Genomic DNA, 14,995 nt, shown 5'->3' with positions numbered 1-14,995 from the left:
GGATTGAAATTTTTGATGGTTTTTTACTCCTCTCAACAGCCCAAACAAGTTTCTAAAAGGATGAGTTTGCAACGACTTTACTTTTGGAGAAAATTCAAAACATTCATTATTCAATAGGGCCCAAAATATCAAAAACCAGCGGTTTGAATGAACACACATTTCTTGGTAGAATCATGCAGGACTGAAATTTTTGATGTTTTTCTACTCCTCTCATGAGCCCAAACAAGTCTCTAAAAGCATGAGTTTGCGGAAGGGGTGTGGCCTGGAGCTCAATGTAGGAGGACACTTGAGCTCAGAGCTCCCATGAAGCCTATCTACAAAGCGACATAATTGCTTAAGAAGACTCTTATTCATCAGAAGACCTTTGGAATTGGATTCTTATCTTTATTGTGAACATTTTGACACCTCCCTGGAAGAAATCCGCTGTTTACTTAAGGAATTACAGCCTTTAGAAGTGAGTGGTGAGGAGAGAGCCGCTGTTGACTCAACAGGTTTCCCCTGTACTTAGCCGCGGGTACCGCCATTGTTTACATCAGAGGTATGAACTGGAGGAGATCCTGTGTGACGGCTGCTGAGCCCCTGATCTGACGCTGAAGGAGCCTCGGTGTTCCTGAGTCGATAGAGGTCCGCTGTCGACGATGTTGGATACTGGGCTCTGCGCAGCTTGCCGCCGCTCAGCTGCAGAGGAGTAAAGGAGCTGGCGGTGCTGGAGAGCGACGCGGCGGGAGTTGGCAGGCACGAAGCCGCAAGGAAGAGGCTGTCATCAAAGAAAGTAGAGGTGGCTCTGGTCCTTCTTGGGTGCCTCGGCTGAAGCTGTCACTGACTGAGTGTTGCATTGGTGAGTGCGGAGAAGAAGGGGAGCGCCGCCGCTCAGCTGCAGAGGAGTAAAGGAGCTGGCGGTGCTGGAGAGTGTCGCGGCGGGAGCTGGCGGGCACAAAGCTGCAAGGAAGAAGCTGTCATCAAAGAGGGTGGAGGTGGATCTGGTCCTTATTGGGTGCCTCGGCTGAGGCTGTCATTGACTGATTGTCACATCGAGTTCGACCCTTTAACACGCTAAGGGGCTTAGAGACGGCTACATTTATACAAGAAGAAGCAGAGGAGATTTAGTGAAATTTGACTATGGTTTTGGCGGTCACTTGATTACTATCCAACGGTGACCTGAAGGAAGGAGCATCGTTGACCCCTACTACTTGGAGAATATTACACTCGTTGGGTGAGATGGAATCTGTTGCTCTCTGAACTTATTGTTAGTCTCTTGGGGATGGTGAAATCTTAATTATTTGTAAATTGGAATAGGGATAGTAATATAGGGGAGAGTATCTGAATATTGTTATATCAATAAGACTGTTTGCGTATTGCTGAAGTGCATCCTTGAGTTAGATGAGACTTACATGGAGATTGTCTCTTGTGCCTTGTTTTGATGACATATTAAAGCATTAGAAGAAGATATTTAAGGGAATAACTAATCTATACATTCCTAGACGGGAAGATATAGAGCTTATACTGTCTTATTCTGAATCCTACTGATTGTATGCTCTTCTCTTCTCTGTCTATAACATTTAAGGCACCTGAGGTTATATAGGTAGTGTTTGGACAGGAGTGTATGAGGTGCTGTTGTTTTATATAAGCCTACGTTACGGAGGACAAGACGTCTCTATTGCTTTGTTGAATTATCAAAATTGAAGGGGTTACATTACTACTCTATTTAAGTCTTTATTCTTATCTTAGTTTGCGATTTACAAACCCTGCTGAAACTGTAATAAAGTTCAACTTAATTACAATAATAATAAAACAGGGGTGGCATATACAGGAACATTTAAGGGTATAGCGCATTTCCTTTACTCTTGTTTCGGTATACTCTAATTATGGCATCTAATTTGAAATCTAAATTGCCTACTAGTAAAAACCAGAAATCTACGAGCGCTTCAAATCAGAAAATTTACACTGAATCTGTTAATCTATTAAGTCCAATTAAATCTAGATCCCCTCTAAAAAGGGAGGAAGCTATCTCATCTAGACACATGCCTCACGGTTTATCTAATAAGGCTACTCAGCAGGACTCGGATCAAAAAATTATATCTTCTGACCCCCGTACTCTATCTTTCACATCTTCTCAAGTTTTTGATAATAAAGGTGCCTCAAAACTTTCTTTTCAGGATGAGGAAAGTAAAATGGATTTATCCAAATCTCATAAGAGAAGAATTCCAGAAGGTGAAACTGTGAGAACAGAGGCAGCAGATTTAGATTCTAATACTTCATCTGATGACTATTCTCCAAATAGTACCCCAGTTAAACAACTCTCTAAAAAAGGCTGTCCGGAGTCGTCTTCTACTGATTTTCTGACTCCCCATGACTTTGACTTTAAAACACTGTTGAACTCTGATAGGCGAGTCACTGAGGGTTTGCTTGCTGGCTTCCTCATATCCTTCCAGGAATCCACCAATCAAGCTAATCAATTCATGCATAAATCTATCAATGCAATCAATGCGTCGATTAAAACGGGATTTGATTCTCACAGGAAGGATATGCAGGAGATTAGTGAAAAATTCTCTCAAAGATTTGAACTGAATGAGAAAAGATTGTCAAAGGTTGAAAATAGAACAGATGAGTTAGTAAAGCAAAACTCAGATTTAAAAGCCGAACTTTTATCCGTGAGGTCCAAGTTAACGGACTTAGAGGACCGGAGTAGACGGAACAACGTCAAGATTAGGGGGATACCTGAAAGCGTGATACAGAAAGACCTTTCAGATTACACTAAAGCTACACTTAAAAAGGCTTTGCCGTCCTTAACTGATTTACAATTGATAATTGATAGGATTCACCGCCTGCCCCGCCCAAAGAATGTACCAATGGATAAGCCGAGGGATACGATACTTCACTTTCACTTTTTTGAAACTAAAGAAATGATACTAAGATATATTAGAGAGAAGGGCTCTCTACCTCCCCCTAATAATCATTTAAAATTCTTCTCTGATTTCTCAAAGTCAACTATGGAAGCTAGAAAATCGTTTAATCAAGCTACTAATGCTCTCAGGGAAATGGGGATTCCATATAAATGGGGCTTTCCAACAAAGTTACTTGTGTCACATAGGGGTAAAATTGTCCCCTTCTTTACTCCAAAGGAAGCTTTAGACTTTATACGCTTTCTAGATGAGGATCCTTCTAACAAAGATACTGGTTGAATAGGGATATATCTCTCATTGGTCTTTGTATTATTTACATTTGACATTTGACAAAATATCAATGGCTTCATGGGTTCTCGCCACTTTGGCTTTTTTTTTTTTTAAAGTACCCAAAAAAAGGAGATTATCACGTTCCGTGATTAACTCCAGGAGGACTCTTTAAGTTTGTTTATTTGTTTGTTATAGTTTTTTTTTTTTTTTTTCTTTTTGTTGTTTCATTCGCCTTTTCTAGACATATACATTTTATTGAATTCAGCTAATAAGAGTAAGCAATCCTAAATATATATAAGATAATTTACTCTAATAAAAAAGGAAAGAGATTATCATGAGAATTAAAATCCTTTCACACAATGTTAAAGGACTGAACAGTCCCCATAAGCGCTATATAACTTGGAGAGAAATAAGACGGCTTCAAGCGGATGTCTCTTGTTTACAAGAGGTCAAATTAATAAAAGATATACATCCAACCTTTCAGCATAAAGATTTTCCATATATTTTTAAATCCCTCAATAATAATAAAAAAAGTGCGGGAGTTATAACCATTATAAATACGAATATTCCCTTCCAATTAATTGAAGAACATCCCGACACCCAGGGAAGATTTCACATCCTCATATGTAAGTTAAATTTTAACCTTTGTACAATCGTGAATATATATGCCCCAAATAATGGTCAGATCTCTTTTTTTAATAAATTAATGCAGAAGATTGACGAAGTTAAAAAAGGTGACCTCATGCTAATAGGGGACTTCAATCTAGTTCCCGATAGAGAAATTGACTCATCATCTTCTGCTACTTCTAAATCAGGCCGATCTCTGAAAAATTGGATAAAACAAAATGAGATGTATGACATTTTCAGATGTCTAAATACCACCTCTAGAGAATTTACATATTACTCAGATATATATAAGACATCTTCCAGAATAGACTTATTTCTAACCAATGTCTTTTCTATCACAACATTTAAGAAAATTGAAATTCTTGAGAAGTCTTTTTCCGACCACGCCCCTGTGCTGGCAGTATTTGAATCAGGCCCTCCAGTAGCAAACACTTTTCTTTGGAAGGTTAATCCTACCCTACTACGTACCCCAAAGTATAGAAATATAATTACCGAAACTATTGATAATTATTTTAAAGAAAACTCTTCAGATAGTATTGATCCCTTTACATTATGGAACGCCCACAAGGCGGTCTTGAGAGGATGTCTCATCCAACTCTCCACGAGATACAAAAAAGAAAAAAGACAAAAAATTGCTGACCTCCAGAACCAAATTGCTTCAAAAGAAAAACAACAAAATTCCCTGTCTGCTCCATCCCATATTATCCATCTTGATATCCTGAAATTGAGATAGGCGTTAAGATCCGAAATTATTTCCGAGTACGATTCCATTGTTAGAGCATCAAAATATAATCTGTATGCTTCAATTAACAAACCCACCAAATATATGACAAGTAAACTTAAACAAGCTCGTGTAAGTAGAAGGATTGTTAAAATCAAATCCCCTTCAGGAGAAATGAAACAACACCCCTCTGATATTACCGAAATATTTGCGGATTATTTCGAAACCCTCTATAATCTTAAAAAAGATCCCTTAGTTCATACTCCTAATCAAAAAGAGATTGACCTTTTTCTTTCTAAATTGACCCTTCCCCAACTAGATAATTTGGACCTAACTCTTTTAAATCAACCGTTTACTGTAGAAGAAATTGCCAAAACGATTGACAAACTTAAACTTAACAAATCCCCTGGCCCAGATGGGTTCACAAACGAATATCTCAAGTTTTTCTCCAACATTTTATCCCCGCACCTAAAATCTCTTTTTGACCACGCTTCTAGTATTGGATCGTTCCCCAAAGAAATGACGGAGGCAACTATCATTTTGATCCCCAAAGACATTAGAAACCCAGAAGAAGTTAAAAATTATCGTCCGATCTCTTTAATTAACACTGATATTAAAGTATATTCAAAAATTTTAGCGGATCGATTAAAGAATCTTTAAAAATGTAAAAAAATGATCAAGTAGGGTTTGTCTCCGGAAGACAAGTAACAGACGGTACCAGAAGAATCTTGAACTTGTTTAACATAGCTAGCTCTAATAATCTCCCTTCACTATTTATCTCGTTGGATGCCCAAAAAGCTTTTGATAGGGTGAATTGGGATTATCTTAAAGCTACTTTACTAAAGTTTGGTTTTGACAATCGCTTTATAACATCTATATTTGCATTGTACTCTAATACTAATGCTAAAACCTATACTAATAATCACCTTTCTAGGAATTTCAACATCACTAATGGAACAAGACAGGGCTGCCCCCTTTCGCCCCTTTTATTTGCCTTGGCAGTCGAGCCCTTGGCGGAAATGATCAGACAATGTACTGATATTTCGGGTTTTAAAACAAAAAATTATCATCACAAGTTAACCTTATTTGCTGACGACCTTATGTTATCAGTCACTGATCCGGCTAATTCACTTAACGCTTTAATCACCATTTTAGATGAGTTCTCTAAGGTCTCATATTTTAAAATAAATCCCCAAAAATCTAAAATAATACATTTTAATTTACGTCCCTCTGAAATTGAAGCCTTTAAAGAATTATCTGAATTTTACTGGGAAGATTTTGAACTAGAATACTTGGGAATAATTTTCCCTAAAGATTTGAAACTCATTGTTTCTAAGAATATGGAACATCTCAGTAAGAAAATCTTAAAAGACCTTTCTGGTTATAATAATTGCGATCTATCCCTGATGGGAAGAACCTTGGTAATAAAAACATATATTTTACCTAAAATTCTTTTTGTACTTAGGAATTTACCTCTTATGATTCCCACTTCCCTTTTATTTAAAATCCAAAAAGCAATTAACCTTTTTATCTGGAAAGGGAAGAAACCTAGAGTTGCTACTGAAATTTTATATAAGAAAAAGAGTAATGGAGGCCTTGCACTCCCCAATATTCAAATCTATTTTCAAGCTTCTCTTATTCTTCAGAGTCAACAGTGGTTTTCTACGAAAACACTTCCCGCTTGGTTGGACCTTGAGCTAGAACATTATGGGACTAGTTCAATATCAGATTTTTTCTTTAAAGATCTGCTATCTCCTTCGATCATTACTTATCAACATCCTGTTGTAAATTCTATACTGACTATGTGGAGGAGTTTCACAAAATTAAAGAAAGGCGACGACAGGAAAAGCATTTTGAAAAAATTCCCATTAAAATTATTATCAAAAATATATAAATGTCCAGTTCCAGAGGAGTGGTGCAGCTTTAAAATTAATACGGTAGGGGATTTATGGGACGGACAAAATTTTTTACCCTTTAATGAAATTAAAAATAAATTTCTTGTCCCGTCTACACATTTCACCTCTTATCTACTTCTGAAAGATCTTCTGCGGAAATTTTTGACTAGTAGAGCTTTGAATTCGGATATTGTGGCCTCCATGTTTGCAAATGTTGCTCTTAAGTCGACTTGGAGTCTTAAAAACATATATTCCCACCTTAATGACGACACCGAACTCTTTAAAAATGTATACATTCAAAGATGGGAAAGGGATTTTAACATAAAATTTGATGAAGACCAATGGGGGAAGGCCATAAAGTTTTCAAATGCATCTACTATTTCTGCGACTTTACAGGAGTCTTTCTTTAAAACTTTAATTAGATGGCATTACACTCCGATTAGGTTAGCTCATATAGATAATAAATACTCCCCTCTATGCTGGAGGAATTGTGGTTTACCAGGTAACCTGTACCACATTTTCTGGAGCTGTCCTAAATTGAAGAGATTGTGGAAAGAAGTTACGAATCATATAAATACTCTCTCTGACAACGCAGTGAAGGTCACCCCACAAATGGCATTACTTTCTTTGGGCACTGAAGAAATAAATCCTGTTATTCGATTTGTAATGATACATACTTTTTTGGTGACCAAAAACGCTATAGCTTTCTGGTGGCTTAAAACTGATTTACCTTCTTTTGCTGATATTTTAGGTAAATTACGGACTCATAATTCTATGGAGAAAAGATTTGCCTTTATTAATGGTACTATCCATAAATATCACACTAAATGGGATGTTTGGAATTTGAAATTTTCTTAATTTATGTTATCTAACACTCTACTGTAAACTCAATATGACAATGTTGGTTCCTTTTTTGAGAGGATTGCATTCAAGTGATGTATTATATTTGTTTCTTATGTACACTACTTGTATTAAACAATTTTATTTAATGTGTGATGTAACACGTAGAGTAAAGTTCTCTACTTTTTACTTTGTCCATTTACCCTTTCCCTCTATACTTGAAACTTTAATAAAAATATTTAAACAAAAAAGCATGAGTTTGCAACTACTTTACTTTTGGAGAAAATTCAAAACATTCATTATTCAATAGGGCCCAAAATATCAAAAACCAGCAGTTTGAATGAACACACATTTCTTGGTAGAATCATGCAGGACTGAAATTTTTGATGTTTTTCTACTCCTCTCATGAGCCCAAACAAGTCTCTAAAAGCAATAGCTTGCAACTACTTTACATTTGGAGAAAATTCAAAACATTCATTATTCAATAGGGCCCAAAATATCAAAAACCAGCGGTTTGAATGAACACTCACATTTCTTGGTAGAATCGTGCAGGATTGAAATTTTTGATGTTTTTTTACTCCTCTCAACAGCCCAAACAAGTTTCTAAAAGGAGGAGTTTGCAACTACTTTACTTTTGGAGAAAATTCAAAACATTCATTACTCAATAGGGCCCAAACTATCAAAAACCAGCGGTTTGAATGAACACTCACATTTCTTGGTAGAATCGTGCAGGACTGAAATTTTTGATGTTTTTCCACTCCTCTCATGAGCACAAACAAGTCTCTAAAAGGATGAGTTTGCAACTACTTTACTTTTGGAGAAAATTCAAAACATTCATTATTCAATAGAGCCCAAAAGCAAAAACCAGCGTTTTGAATGAAGAATCACATTTCTTGGTAGAATATGCAGGATTGAAATTTTTGATGGTTTTTTACTCCTCTCAACAGCCCAAACAAGTTTCTAAAAGGATGAGTTTGCAACTACTTTACTTTTGGAGAAAATTCAAAACATTCATTATTCAATAGGGCCCAAAATATCAAAAACCAGCGGTTTGAATGAACACACATTTCTTGGTAGAATCGTGCAGGACTGAAATTTTTGATGTTTTTCTACTCCTCTCATGAGCCCTAACATGTCTCTAAAAGCATGAGCTTGCAACTACTTGACTTTTGGAGAAAATTCAAAACATTCATTATTCAATATAACCCAATAGCAAAAATCAGCGTTTTGAATGAAGAATCACATTTCTTGGTAGAATCATGCAGGATTGAAATTTTTGATGGTTTTTTACTCCTCTCAACAGCCCAAACAAGTTTCTAAAAGGATGAGTTTGCATCTTCTTTACTTTTGGAGAAAATTTAAAACATTCATTATTCAATAGGGCCCAAAATATCAAAAACCAGCGGTTTGAATGAACACACATTTCTTGGTAGAATCATGCAGTACTGAAATTTTTGATGTTTTTCTACTCCTCTCATGAGCCCAAACAAGTCTATAAAGCATGAGCTTGCAACTACTTTACTTTTGGAGAAAATTCAAAACATTCATTATTCAATAGAACCCAATAGCAAAAATCAGCGTTTTGAATGAATAATCACATTTCTTGGTAGAATCATGCAGGATTGAAATTTTTGATGGTTTTTTACTCCTGTCAACAGCCCAAACAAGTTTCTAAAAGGATGAGTTTGCAACTACTTTACTTTTGGAGAAAATTCAAAACATTCATTATTCAATAGGGCCCAAACTATCAAAAACCAGCGGTTTGAATGAACACTCACATTTCTTGGTAGAATTGTGCAGGACTGAAATTTTTGATGTTTTTCTACTCCTCTCATGAGCACAAACAAGTCTCTAAAAGGATGAGTTTGCAACTACTTTACTTTTGGAGAAAATTCAAAACATTCATTATTCAATAGAGCCCAATAGCAAAAACCAGCGTTTTGAATGAAGAATCACATTTCTTGGTAGAATCATGCAGGATTGAAATTTTTGATTTTTTTTACTCCTCTCAACAGCCCAAACAAGTTTCTAAAAGGATGAGTTTGCAACTACTTTACTTTTGGAGAAAATTCAAAACATTCATTATTCAATAGGGCCCAAACTATCAAAAACCAGCGGTTTGAATGAACACTCACATTTCTTGGTAGAATCGTGCAGGACTGAAATTTTTGATGTTTTTCTACTCCTCTCATTAGCCCAAACAAGTCTCTAAAAGGATGAGTTTGCAACTACTTTACTTTTGGAGAAAATTCAAAACATTCATTATTCAATAGAGCCCAATAGCAAAAACCAGCGTTTTGAATGAAGAATCACATTTCTTGGTAGAATCATGCAGGATTGAAATTTTTGATGGTTTTTTACTCCTCTCAACAGCCCAAACAAGTTTCTAAAAGGATGAGTTTGCAACTACTTTACTTTTGGAGAAAATTCAAAACATTCATTATTCAATAGGGCCCAAACTATCAAAAACCAGCGGTTTGAATGAACACACATTTCTTGGTAGAATCATGCAGGACTGAAATTTTTGATGTTTTTCTACTCCTCTCATGAGCCCAAACAAGTCTCTAAAAGGATGAGTTTGCAACTACTTTACTTTTGGAGAAAATTCAAAACATTCATTATTCAATAGAGCCCAATAGCAAAAATCAGGTTTTGAATGAAGAATCACATTTCTTGGTAGAATCATGCAGGATTGAAATTTTTGATGGTTTTTTACTCCTCTCAACAGCCCAAACAAGTTTCTAAAAGGATGAGTTTGCAACTACTTTACTTTTGGAGAAAATTCAAAACATTCATTATTCAATAGGGCCCAAAATATCAAAAACCAGCGGTTTGAATGAACACACATTTCTTGGTAGAATCGTGCAGGACTGAAATTTTTGATGTTTTTCTACTCCTCTCATGAGCCCAAACAAGTCTCTAAAAGGATGAGTTTGCAACTACTTTACTTTTGGAGAAAATTCAAAACATTCATTATTCAATAGAGCCCAATAGCAAAAACCTGCGTTTTGAATGAAGAATCACATTTCTTGGTAGAATCATGCAGGATTGAAATTTTTGATGGTTTTTTACTCCTCACAACAGCCCAAACAAGTTTCTAAAAGGATGAGTTTGCAACTACTTTATTTTTGGAGAAAATTCAAAACATTCATTATTCAATAGGGCCCAAACTATCAAAAACCAGTGGTTTCAATAAACACACATTTCTTGGTGGGATCATGCAGGACTGAAATTTTTGATGTTTTTCTACTCCTCTCATGAGCCCAAACAAGTCTCTAAAAGCATGAGTTTGCAACTACTTTACTTTTGGAGAAAATTCAAAACATTCATTATTCAATAGAGCCCAAGAGCAAAAATCAGGTTTTGAATGAAGAATCACATTTCTTGGTAAAATAATGCAGGATTGAAATTTTTGATGGTTTTTTACTCCTCTCAACAGCCCAAACAAGTTTCTAAAAGGATGAGTTTGCAACTACTTTACTTTTGGAGAAAATTCAAAACATTCATTATTCAATAGGGCCCAAACTAGCAAAAACCAGCAGTTTCAATGAACACACATTTCTTGGTAGAATCATGCAGGACTGAAATTTTTGATGTTTTTCTACTCCTCTCATGAGCCCAAACAAGTCTCTAAAAGCATGAGTTTGCAACTATTTTACTTTTGGAGAAAATTCAAAACATTCATTATTCAATAGAGCCCAATAGCAAAAACCAGCGTTTTGAATGAAGAATCACATTTCTTGGTAGAATCATGCAGGATTTAAATTTTTGATGGTTTTTTACTCCTCTCAACAGCCCAAACAAGTTTCTAAAAGGATGAGTTTGCAACTACTTTACTTTTGGAGAAAATTCAAAACATTCATTATTCAATAGGGCCCAAACTATCAAAAACCAGCGGTTTCAATGAACACACATTTCTTGGTAGAATCATGCAGGACTGAAATTTTTGATGTTTTTCTACTCCTCTCATGAGCCCAAACAAGTCTCTAAAAGCATGAGTTTGCAACTACTTTACTTTTGGAGAAAATTCAAAACATTCATTATTCAATAGAGCCCAATAGCAAAAATCAGGTTTTGAATGAAGAATCACATTTCTTGGTAGAATCATGCAGGATTGAAATTTTTGATGTTTTTTTACTCCTCTCAACAGCCCAAACAAGTTTCTAAAAGGATGAGTTTGCAACTACTTTACTTTTGGAGAAAATTCAAAACATTCATTATTCAATAGAGCCCAATAGCAAAAACCAACGTTTTGAATGAAGAATCACATTTCTTGGTAGAATCATTCAGGATTGAAATTTTTGATGGTTTTTTACTGCTCTCAACAGCCCAAACAAGTTTCTAAAAGGATGAGTTTGCAACTACTTTACTTTTGGAGAAAATTCAAAACATTCATTATTCAATAGGGCCCAAACTATCAAAAACCAGCGGTTTCAATGAACACACATTTCTTGGTAGAATCATGCAGGACTGAAATTTTTGATGTTTTTCTACTCCTCTCATGAGCCCAAACAAGTCTCTAAAAGCATGAGTTTGCAACTACTTTAATTTTGGAGAAAATTCAAAACATTCATTATTCAATAGAGCCCAATAGCAAAAACCAGCGTTTTGAATGAAGAATCACATTTCTTGGTAGAATCATGCAGGATTGAAATTTTTGATGGTTTTTTACTCCTCTCAACAGCCCAAACAAGTGTCTAAAAGGATGAGTTTGCAACTACTTTACTTTTGGAGAAAATTCAAAACATTCATTATTCAATAGGGCCCAAAATATCAAAAACCAGCGGTTTGAATGAACACACATTTCTTGGTAGAATCGTGCAGTACTGAAATTTTTGATGTTTTTCTACTCCTCTCATGAGCCCAAACAAGTCTCTAAAAGGATGAGTTTGCAACTACTTTACTTTTGGAGAAAATTCAAAACATTCATTATTCAATAGAGCCCAATAGCAAAAACCAGCGTTTTGAATGAAGAATCACATTTCTTGGTAGAATAATGCAGGATTGAAATTTTTGATGGTTTTTTACTGCTCTCAACAGCCCAAACAAGTTTCTAAAAGGATGAGTTTGCAACTACTTTACTTTTGGAGAAAATTTAAAACATTCATTATTCAATAGGGCCCAAACTTTCAAAAACCAGCGGTTTGAATGAACACACATTTCTTGGTAGAATCATGCAGGACTGAAATTTTTGATGTTTTTCTACTCCTCTCATGAGCCCAAACAAGTCTCTAAAAGCATGAGTTTGCAACTACTTTACTTTTGGAGAAAATTCAAAACATTCATTATTCAATAGAGCCCAATAGCAAAAATCAGGTTTTGAATGAAGAATCACATTTCTTGGTAGAATCACGCAGGATTGAAATTTTTGATGGTTTTTTACTCCTCTCAACAGCCCAAACAAGTTTCTAAAAGGATGAGTTTGCAACTATTTTATTTTTGGAGAAAATTCAAAACATTCATTATTCAATAGGGCCCAAACTATCAAAAACCAGCGGTTTCAATGAACACACATTTCTTGGTAGAATCATGCAGGACTGAAATTTCTGATGTTTTTCTACTCTCATGAGCCCAAACAAGTCTCTAAAAGCATGAGTTTGCAACTACTTTACTTTTGGAGAAAATTCAAAACATTCATTATTCAATAGGGCCCAAACTATCAAAAACCAGCGGTTTCAATGAACACACATTTCTTGGTAGAATCATGCAGGACTGAAATTTTTGATGTTTTTCTACTCCTCTCATGAGCCCAAACAAGTCTCTAAAAGCATGAGTTTGCAACTACTTTACTTTTGGAGAAAATTCAAAACATTCATTATTCAATAGAGCCCAATAGCAAAAATCAGTTTTTGAATGAAGAATCACATTTCTTGGTAGAATCATGCAAGATTGAAATTTTTGATGGTTTTTTACTCCTCTCAACAGCCCAAACAAGTTTCTAAAAGGATGAGTTTGCAACTACTTTACTTTTGGAGAAAATTCAAAACATTCATTATTCAATAGGGCCCAAACTATCAAAAACCAGCGGTTTCAATGAACACACATTTCTTGGTTGAATCGTGCAGGACTGAAATTTTTGATGTTTTTCTACTCCTCTCATTAGCCCAAACAAGTCTCTAAAAGGATGAGTTTGCAACTACTTTACTTTTGGAGAAAATTCAAAACATTCATTATTCAATAGGGCCCAAACTATCAAAAACCAGCGGTGTCAATGAACACACATTTCTTGGTAGAATCATGCAGGACTGTAATTTTTGATGTTTTTCTACTCCTCTCATGAGACCAAACAAGTCTCTAAAAGCATGAGTTTGCAACTACTTTACTTTTGGAGAAAATTCAAAACATTCATTATTCAATAGAGCCCAATAGCAAAAATCAGGTTTTGAATGAAGAATCACATTTCTTGTTAGAATCATGCAGGATTGAAATTTTTGATGGTTTTTTACTGCTCTCAACAGCCCAAACAAGTTTCTAAAAGGATGAGTTTGCAACTACTTTACTTTTGGAGAAAATTCAAAACATTCATTATTCAATAGGGCCCAAAATATCAAAAACCAGCGGTTTGAATGAACACACATTTCTTGGTAGAATCGTGCAGGACTGAAATTTTTGATGTTTTTCTACTCCTCTCATGAGCCCAAACAAGTCTCTAAAAGGATGAGTTTGCAACTACTTTACTTTTGGAGAAAACTCAAAACATTCATTATTCAATAGAGCCCAATAGCAAAAACCAGGGTTTTGAATGAAGAATCACATTTCTTGGTAGAATAATTCAGGATTGAAATTTTTGATGGTTGTTTACTCCTCTCAACAGCCCAAACAAGTTTCTAAAAGGATGAGTTTGCAACTACTTTACTTTTGGAGAAAATTCAAAACATTCATTATTCAATAGGGCCCAAACTATCAAAAACCAGCGGTTTCAATGAACACACATTTCTTGGTAGAATCATGCAGGACTGAAATTTTTGATGTTTTTCTACTCCTCTCATGAGCCCAAACAAGTCTCTAAAAGCATGAGTTTGCAACTACTTTACTTTTGAAGAAAATTCAAAACATTCATTATTCAATAGAGCCCAATAGCAAAAATCAGGTTTTGAATGAAGAATCACATTTCTTGGTAGAATCATGCAGGATTGAAATTTTTGATTTTTTTTACTCCTCTCAACAACCCAAACAAGTTTCTAAAAGGATGAGTTTGCAACTACTTTACTTTTGGAGAAAATTCAAAACATTCATTATTCAATAGGGCCCAAGCTATCAAAAACCAGCGGTTTGAATGAACACACATTTCTTGGTAGAATCGTGCAGGACTGAAATTTTTGATGTTTTTCTACTCCTCTCATTAGCCCAAACAAGTCTCTAAAAGGATGAGTTTGCAACTACTTTACTTTTGGAGAAAATTCAAAACATTCATTATTCAATAGAGCCCAATAGCAAAAACCAGCGTTTTGAATGAAGAATCACATTTCTTGGTAGAATCATGCAGGATTGAAATTTTTGATGGTTTTTTACTCCTCTCAACAGCCCAAACAAGTTTCTAAAAGGATGAGTTTGCAACTACTTTACTTTTGGAGAAAATTCAAAACATTCATTATTCAATAGGGCCCAAACTATCAAAAACCAGCGGTTTCAATGAACACACATTTCTTGGTAGAATCATGCAGGACTGAAATTTTTGATGTTTTTCTACTCCTCTCATGAGCCCAAACAAGTCTCTAAAAGCATGAGTTTGCAACTAC

This window comes from Dendrobates tinctorius, unplaced genomic scaffold (assembly GCF_039654945.1).
Source record: "Dendrobates tinctorius isolate UK_male_01 unplaced genomic scaffold, ASM3965494v1 ptg000125l, whole genome shotgun sequence".
Lineage (NCBI taxonomy): Eukaryota > Metazoa > Chordata > Amphibia > Anura > Dendrobatidae > Dendrobates > Dendrobates tinctorius.
The sequence above is the reverse complement of the archived record's forward strand: the minus strand, read 5'-3'. Positions refer to the sequence as shown.